The sequence below is a fragment of the Hyperoodon ampullatus genome (genome assembly GCF_949752795.1).
Source record: "Hyperoodon ampullatus genome assembly, chromosome: 19".
Taxonomy (NCBI): Eukaryota; Metazoa; Chordata; class Mammalia; order Artiodactyla; family Ziphiidae; genus Hyperoodon; species Hyperoodon ampullatus.
Window position 1 is genome coordinate 54808064 of NC_136932.1, and position 10120 is coordinate 54818183.

Below are 10120 nucleotides of genomic sequence, written 5' to 3' on the forward strand. Positions count from 1 at the left end.
TTTTGAGCGCTAGCTGCCCTTTCTCCTTGTTTGGTGCCCTGCAATAAACACTGTACTTTTCTTCACCACAACCTGGTGTCAGTTGATCAGCTTTGCTCTGAGTTGGGCAAGTGGACCTGAGTTTGGTTCGGTAACAATAACAGAGAAGATGGCTACAGTTGGGTTGTCAGCTATTAAAAGGAAGTAAATTTCTTTGCTGGTAACATTTACTGAGATTCCAATGTACAAGGTTGAGTTGGTAGTGAAAGAAAAAACTAACCATTTATATAATGCCCATTTACTGTTAGACACATTCACATACATTTTTTCAGTGAATCTTCATTACCGTGCAAGGTATTTTTCCTGAGGAAGATGATTTTTATTCCCATTTTAACATAAGAATAAATTGAGGTTTAGAAAAATGAGATGATTTATCCAATGTAATGCAATAAAGCATTAAGTCCAGATTCGTAAGTCTCCAAAGACCACGTTCTTCCTAATACACTGTGATGCAATAGTAGAATAGGTGATATACAACATAATAATAATTACCCCAAATCTAAGACATGGGTGTTTCAAAACATTTATTTTAAAGCACTTTTAAACACTAACTAGTATATTTAGATTTTAACTCAGAATCCTTTTCTGAAGAAAATTAAGTCAGAGCTGGTTTGATGTGAAGAAGTGCTTTGCCAGTTTCAGTTTTTGCTACCTGAGGAACAAAGATGTCCTTATTCAAGTAGCGGAACTAAAAATGGTCTCAAGGGCTGGGCCTCCTTCTCTTCAAACTTACATTTGAATAGGAACAATTGGTCTTTAAAATACACATTCATTCCACTTTTGTTCACCCTGTAACCCTCCAGCACTTGGTATGCAGCGCTATGCTTGCTCAGCTCTCAGATTCCAAGGGCTGAAGAACCTCCCCCAGCTCCAATGTGGGTAGTAAAAACTAAGAAATGTTTTAGTTTCAAGAGCATTGGACTCACAGAGGGCACCCTCCATGGCAGTGGGTGACAGAACGTATAACAACAACTGGTCTAGGAGTAAAGTTTCTTGATAGCATCTTATTTAACAAATTGCCAGACCTCAAATTAACAGCGTATTTCTTAACTGTTCTTACAGGCTTGGGAGACATACCCCAAGTTACCTGATTTCACCTTTATTGTATCACTTTTCCTTTCTACTGAAATAATGAATAAAGGCTAAGTGGGGATTATTAAACACAAGGGATATCTACAGGATTAAAAAAAACACACAAAACAAAAATACTCTGAATGAAGATATTTAGGAAAGCCTCAGGAAGCAACAAAAAACTTATGGTTGCCTGGAAAAGAAGTTAAACCTCATCAAATCCATGGCCAAGACTATCTGTGAAGAAATGTCACTGGAAACCTCTATCCAAGGCCCAGAGTTCACTGGTTGGGATCCCCAGAATCTGAGATTTCCCCAGTAACCTCCCCTTCCTGTCTTCCGTTCCCCCCTTCACAGCCCTCCCCCATTCTGTTCCTGTTCTCTCTCACCTGCCTTGATGTCTTTTGTTAGAGAGCAAACTGACACAGAGAACTGGCTTCCCGCCTCCCTTTTTCCTATATTCACCAATCAATCCCTCAGTTATGAAAACAGACTTTAGAAAGGAGCTGGATGTTCTGGTTAAACTCAGTGGATTGACTCTATACCTTAACCTCCACTCCAGTGGTGTGTTGGGATTAGCCCTGACTTTTACATTTTTAGGAAGTCTGTGAGCCAGTTGTTTAACAAATCTACCATTTAAATTAAGTTATATAAACTTACAATTAGGTAATTTATATTTTAAAAGATAATCAACACACAAAACTCACCACTCCTTAATGATTTTACTATTATGTATGCTCTTGAGGTTTGGGTTTTGTTTTTGTTTTTGTTTTTACCCGATTGTATCTATACAGTGAAAATGCTTTAGAATGGTGTATTATTGCTCATTTTTTCCCAACTGCACATTTAGTAACTTCACATTGGAAACTTGAAATTGCCCATGATGGGAGAATTTACACCACGGCTATTATAAAACACTACAAATTAAGGCTTGGTTTATTATTTTGTTGATTGTTAAGAAAGTGATGAAAAGAATGTTAATAGTGCAGATTAAACTTAAAAGTGTATCTTGTCTGTAGTTACATTGTGAATAGCACAAAAAAATTGAGGAGTATTATTCCAGTATTTGAAAATGATTATCTGATTCATCAGAGGTTGCTTACTGAAGTGAAGTTCCAAAATAAATCTTTGTGTTTCGCTTTTGTCTTACTTCACAGAGTAAATGAAAATATCAACCAACATTCATATCAGGACTAAGCTTGTTCATAAATTGCAACCACAGGTTGCTTACAAATAAAAGAAGTCTATAAAAATCAATAATAGCATTTTGTGAGAATCAACTGGCTATGAAATTTATAAGAGTATTATATATTTTATCATTGCTTATAATAATGTTATATACTATAACAGTATATAATATCAGTAAATTTATAATAAAATTATGTATATATATATAAATATTTATTAGCACACTACTGGTGGAGCATCATGAAAACATCATGAAAAAAGGCAGTAAAGGAATAAAAAAGGCATAAACCCACAGGACGAAGAATGGGAGTAGACCTTATAATAGATGATAGATGTGAACTAAATCATCTACAAGTAGTAGTAACTGACTTGGCAGAGCAGAGGAAAGCTGAGGCTTGCCTGCCTGGTAGGGAAGCCAACAGGAAGCAAGACCATTCCCAGAACTCTGAGGAGATTCGGGACTTGAAAGCACCTAGTTCCTTTGAAGGTTTGGGGTAGGGCTTAAATTGGATTGATTAAAAGTCTTTATAAGAATTGGATAGGCCTTTGGCTTCTGCCCTCCCATCCTTACAGCCAGTGTCCTGGCTTTCATTTTATGGACAGGTTTATTCTCTGGAGAAGTTGAACAAAGAGGTGCTGAATTTGGGTCACCAAGCATAGCAGGGTCATGTTTCTGTCACTATACAGAAGATAGGGGATGATCCTAACCGAAAAGTGAGACTTTCAATTCCCTTCCTCAGCTCCGCTCCCAAAATACAGGCCACCAGGTTGTTTTTTATTTTATTTTATTTATTTATTTATTTTGGCTGCGTTGGGTCTTCGTTGCTGCGCGCGGGCTTTCTCTAGTTGTGGCGAGTGGGGGCTACTCTTTGTTGTGGTGCGCGGACTTCTTATTACAGTGGCTTCTCTTTGTTGTGGAGCGCAGGCTCTAGCCGTGCAGGCTTCAGTAGTTGTGGCGCAGGGGCTTAGTTGCTCCCCGGCATGTGGGATCCTACCAGAACAGGGTTTGAACCCATGTCCCTTGCATTGGCAGGCGGATTCTTATCAACTGCGCCACCAGGGAAGTCCTGCAGGCCACCAAGCTTAATTCCCAGCCTCAAACCCCCATATCTCTCATTCCTCCTGGAGGAGACTAGAAGATTCTTCTCCAGGGCAATTGACTGGCCCAAGAAAAAAGACCTACAGATATTGACATTTGGGGTTCTACCCAAAATGGCCAAGTCCTTGATGATCAATTACCCACTGTGGTGCTCACAGGTTGACAGTATCCACCTCCACTACTTGGAGCTGCCAATCAATTATCTTTTTTGTGTATTCCTTTGACAAATAACAGCCAAGGATCATCAATCATTTTAGGAAAAGTCTTTACCATGAAGAGCAGAGACCAAAATAAACAGGGAGAGAAAAAAAAAAAAAATCCAAATCAAAGGAAATGGAAAGAATGTAGGAAGCAGAAGAAAAATTAAAAAAAGAAAAGAAAATATCTTCAGAAAATGAGAGACTGCATTCATGAAATAAGGATAAGAAACTATTTTAAAAATTAAAATAGGAGAAATTTTAAAAATATAATAGAACAGTTGGAAGATTAAAGTTTTAGATGAGAACAGAGAAAATGGAGAGAATTTTATCAAATAAACAGTACAAAAATACTCCCCAGAACTGAAGGACTTGAATTTCCAGATTGAAAAGGTCCATTCAATGTAATGAATAAAAGATTCACATTGAGGCATGCCATCATTTAGAACGCCAAAAATAAAGAGGAGATTCTCAAGGTTTCCAGAGAGAAAATACAGTCTAGATATAGAGGCTGAGAAGAGAATGACACCAGATTTCAACAGCTACTCTGCAGTTCTGAGAGGATTCCACAGTCCTATACCTGGCCAAAATTTCAGTCAAGTGTGAGAACAGAAGACAAACAATGGGAATTTCCAGGATAATGGTGATCACAATAAGTCCTCGGAAGACAACTTTGCAGCAGGCCTAGAGGAGGGGTCAGCAAACCTTTTTCTGTGAAGGACCAGATAATAAATATTTTAGGCTTTGCAAGCCATCTGGTCTCTGTTACAACCACTCAGCTCTACCACTACAGCACCAAAACAGCCACAGACAATACTTAAATGATTGTGGCTGTATTCCAATAAATTTTATTTATGGCCACTGAAATTTGAATTTCACAGAATTTTCAAGTGTCACAGAATATTATTCTTTTGATTTTTTTCCAGCTATTACAAATTGTAAAAACCATTCTTAGCTCATGAGACCTATAAAAACAGTAATTTCCTGACCCCTCACTCAGTGCACAGCCAGCAAAGTGAGCAAGTGTAACAGAGGGCTTCAGTAGGGAAAAAAAAAAGAAACGGATAAATTACTTAGTGTGTTTGATCATTCTGAGCAGAATTTGCTGTTTTTCTGTAAAGTTAGGGCCAAGTTACTGATAAGAGCTTGAAAAAGGAAGCATATTAAAAATGTCTGGGAGGGGGTGGGACTTCCCTGGTGGTCCAGTGGTGAAGAATCTGTCTTCCAATGCAGGAGATGCGGGTTCGATCCCTGGTCAGGGAACTAAGATCCCACATGCCGCGTGGTAACTAAGCCCACGCACCACTAAAGAGCCTGCCTGTTGCAACTACTGAGCCCACACCACAACTAGAGAGAAGCCTGTGTGCTGCAATGAAAGATCCTGCGCGGCGCAACTGAGACCCGATGCAGACAAATAAATATTTTTAAAAATTTGTGTTTAAAAATAAATAATTAAATAAATAAAATTGAACGGAAAAAATGCCTAGGAGGGGGAATTGCCTGGAGGTCCAGTGGTTAGGACCTGGTGCTTTCACTGCCATAGCCTGGGTTTGATCCCTGGCTGGGGAACTAAGAGCCCACAAGTTGCAGGGCGTGGCAAAAAAAAAAAAAAGTCTAGGAGAAAAGTTCTACGAGAAAAGAAGTGAAATCATAGTAACACTATATGTTCAGCTGTTACACAATATTTTATAGTCTAAACACTGAATGTTTATTTAACTAAAAATTATGATATATTGGGAAGACAGAAGGAAAGAAAGTGGAAATCAGCAGTTGTCTAAATTTATATAATGTTTAACCCATTGAGGGGAAGAAAAAAGGAAGAGTATTATAAACATGTTACTTAGAAACATGGAGGTAAACACCAGAAACAGTTACAAAAGTGGATAGGGTTGCCTTTGGCAAGTGGGAGTCAGGATTATAGAGAGAGGATTCAGAGGACTATCGTTTCTTGTTTGTTTCTTTCTAAGTATAATAAGCCTTCCAGTAGTATTGGACAGTTAACCTTTGGTATGTACTATTAGCTGGAAAAATAAGAATACCACCATTCTGAACCTGGGCCACCCTTTTCTAGCCCTTTCCTGGTGGTTGTTCCAGCGCCCATGCCTTCAAATTTCTGAAGAGTTCTACCTAAGCCAATGTATGTCATTTTGGAAATTATTATTATTATTATCATCATTATTTTTTTGGTTTCCCTGGGTCTTCATTGCTCTGTGCGGGCTTTTTCTTTTCTTTTCTTAATAAATTTATTTATAGATTTTTATTTTTTGGCTGTGTTGGGTCTTCGTTGCTGCATGTGGGCTTTCTCTAGTTGCAGCGAGCGGGGGCTATTTTTCCTTGCGGTGCACGGGCTTCTCATTGCAGTGGCTTCTCTTGTTGCAGAGCACGGGCTCTAAGCACGCAGGCTTCAGTAGTTGTGGCGTGTGGGCTCAGTAGTTGTGGCTCGCGGGCTCTAGAGCACAGGCTCAGTAGTTGTGGCGTGTGGGCTCAGTAGTTGTGGCTCACGGGCTCTAGAGCACAGGCTCAGTAGTTGTGGCACATGGGCTTAGTTGCTCTGCGGCATGTGGGATCTGGACCAGGGCTCGAACTTGTGTCCCTTGCATCAGCAGGTGGATTCTTAACCACTGCGCCAACAGGGAAGCCCTGTCTTTTGATATAGTCTATTTTCCCCTACTCTTTTAATTTCGAAAAATTTCAAACCTTGAGAAAATTTATAAGAATGGTATAATTAACACTCATATATCATTTGCCTAGATTCACCAACTGTTATCTGTTAATTATCTCTCTTCATAGGGGTATATATATATGTGTGTGTGCAATGTACAATATATATTATAGATGATAATGTATAAAATATATAACCATGTATTTTTATGTAATTTTTACATATCATATTACACAGACACACCCCTATACAGAAAGATAACAGTTGGTGAATCTAGGTGCACAATATATGACTATTTATTATACTATTCCTGTAAATTTTCTCAAGGTTTGAAACTTTTCAAAGTAAAAAATATAATATATAATAAACATACATAAATATAAAAAATACTTACACATGCATAAAAGTTTTTAGTTTTTGACTGAGCAAAGTTAGCTGCAGACATCATACTTCACTCCGAGATACTTTAGCTTCAGTTTCCTTACATGAACATGGACATTATTCTACAAAACCACAATCAGGAAATTTTACTTTTGAATATAATACATATTCAATTACTATTCAATAGTCTGAACAATATCCTTTACAGCTGCTTCCTTTCCCTCTCCACATTGCATTTATTTATTTATTTGTTTTTAAAGATTTAATTTTATTTATTTTTAGCTGCATTGGGTCTTCATTGCTGCACGTAGGCTTTCTCGAATTGTGGTGAGCGGGGTGGGGGGGGCTACTCTTCGTTGCACTGTGTGGACTTCTCCTTGTGGCGGTGTCTCTTGTTGCGGTGCACTGGCTCTAGGCAAGCGGGCTTCAGTAGCTGTGGCTCATGTGCTCTAGAGCGCAGGCTCAGTAGTTGTGGCACAGGGGCTTAGTTGCTCTGCAGCATGTGGGATCTTCCTGGACCAGGAATCAAACCCATGTCCCCCACACTGGCATGTGGATTCTTTTTTTTTTTTTTTTTTTTTTTGCGGTACACAGGCCTCTCACCATTGTGGTCTCTCCCGCTGTGGAGCACAGGCTCCGGACGCGCGAGCTTAGCGGCCATGGCTCACGGGCCCAGCCGCTCCGCGGCATGTGGGATCCTCCCGGACCAGGACACGAACCCGTGTCCCCTGCATCGGCAGGCGGACTCTCAACCACTGTGCCACCAGGGAAGCCCCATGTGGATTCTTATCTACCGCTCCACCAGGGAAGTCCCTCTCCACATTGCATTTAACTGTAGTATCTCTTCAGTCTCCTTTAATTTATAACAGTTCCTCAGCCTTTTTATATAAGCATTTGCCTTTCTTCATATTCATATTCTTGAAGAATTCCAGCTAGTTGTTTTGGAAAATGTTCCTCAGTTTGGGTTTGAGTGTTCCTCCAGTGATCTTCCTACCTTCAGTCCTTCTCCTTGCCAGTTTATTTTCTACAGTGTTTTGGAGTTAGTCTCTCTTTCTTTTCTTTTCTTTTTTTTAAATTGATGTATAGTTGATTTACAATGTTAATCTCTGCTGTACAGCACAGTGATTCAGTTATACACATATATACATTCTTTTTCTTTTTAATATTCTTTTTCATTATGGTTTATCACAGGATATTGAATATAGTTCCCTGTGCTATACATTAGGATCTTGTTGTTTATCCATTCTAAATGTAATAGTTTGCACCTACCAACCCCAAACTCTCAGTCCATCCCCCCCACCCCCCCCCACCCCTGCTCCACCGCCCTTGGCAACCACAACTCTGTTCTCTACGTCTTTGAGTCTTGTTTCTGTTTTGTAGATAGGTTCATTTGTGCCATATTTTAGATTCTACATATAAGTGATATCATATGGCATTAGTCTTTCTCTTTCCGGCTTACTTCACTTAGTATGATAATCTCTAGTTGCAACTGGAGTTAGTCTTTTAAAACAAAAATATGACCCTGATATTCCCTGTTTAAAGCATTTGAAGGATCCTTATCACCCACTGGATAAACCAAATCCCTTAGCATGCCTTTCAAAGCTTTTCACAATTTAGTTCTAACAGCCCTTTGCAGCCTCATCTCTTCTAATGATTAACAGTTAGTACTTCAGGCATACCAAACACCAGATACTTTCTATAGTGTTATCAGCCTTTCCCCCTGCTTGGGGTATCCTCCTCCAGGTCAATTTATGCAGCCTTCCAGATTCAGTTACTTTTTTCTCGAGACACGCAGGATCTTAGTTCCCCAGCCAGGGATTGAACCCGTGCCCCCCCCCCCCCCCGGCAAAGGAAGGGCAGAGTCTTAACCACTGGACCGCCAGGGAGGTCTCTCTTTGTCTTTTTGGTGAGTGCTTATAATCCTCCAGGTACTATGGTAGGTGCTAGGATACAACATAGTCTCTGTCCTTATGGAATGTTTACTGGCTGATACGTCATCTCTTTTGTGCTTCTAAAGCACTTTATACACACCCTTGTTGTGACATTTATTATATTGCATTGTAATTTTTGTTTGCATGTTTGTCACCCCACTGGATTTGAGCATTTCAAGGGTAGGATAAATTTTATTCATCTCTGTTTCCCCAGGACCTAGAGTATAGCAGGCATTAAATACCATTTCATTCAATAAATGAATGAAAGAATAGCAAGTGTTCTCTATTTTGATTAAGGAATATGCTTTAATACAATTCCGTAAAATCTCTTGGTGAGGGAGATTTTTAATTCTTCAAATCATACTGCACCTTCATATGGTTAAAGGATGGGTCCAAAACTATTTCCAGTAGGAAGATGCAATAAATAATAGAGCAAGAATTACACTCCTCTGCATGAGTTGGCACTGCTGCTTCTATTAAAACTCCACCCCGTTATACAAAAAAATGTTTTTGGTCAGGGGGTACTTACAAAGCTGTGGCAGCAACAGAAATTGAAACCAAGTCCTATGTCTAATTTATAATGAAAACTAATGCTTGGGTTTTTGTTCTTTTTGTTCTTCCTCTTTTGTTCCCTTTTGGCCTAGCCCATACCTGTTGGATCACGTTTGCCTAATCAACAATAAATAATGAAAGTCAGGTGCCTTAAGGCACAACTTTCAGATAAACATCACTGTTTATCTGCTGTTCTGAATTATCTTCCAGGGTAAGATGACCTTTATAGATTATGTTGACACAGATCCCGGGGGGGCCACAGACCACTGTACTAAAGACCGGGTAGACCGCAGAAGACTAAGATGATTAACCTCAGCTCCTTTGTTCTTCCCCTTTAAAAACCCCTAACTTAGAGACCAAGTTGGAGTGACTTGTCTCCCACTTCCTCGCCTGGCTCCCTGCAATAAAATCTTTGCTGCAAACTCCCGCTGTCAGTTTGGCTTTCTGCCCTGCGGGCACACGACCCCTTTGTTCGGTCTAAAAACAATTGGATTTCTTTAATATTGTCCTAAAACACATTTTTATGGAAAAAATGCGTTTACACTCCCACAAACAGCTTTCTGTCAATTAATCACTTTCCATTACCAGTTCAACTGATTCCTCTTAAACATCCATAGGGCTACTGCTGGTATTTGCTTATATCTAAATTACATTTTATGTTGTGCAGCATTGCTTTGTTAGCTCCTGTCTTGTTTCTCTAGAGATTGCGGTTCCCTAAAGCTTAGTCCAGCACAGTACTAGGCACACAGAAAAAAGGACACACTTTTTAAACTGATACTCTCACAGAAAGTCGGACGATATTAAGACTATATTAAGGAACATAGTACTACTCCCTATCAAAAAATGTATGTTCTCAAACTTAAAGTGCATAAGAATCACGGGGGGGGGGGGAGGGAGGTCTTGTTAAAATGCATATTCTGATTCAGTAGGTCTGGGTGGAGCCAGATAATCTGCATTTTAAACAAGCAGCCAAGTGATGCAGATGCTGTTGGCCCGCGAA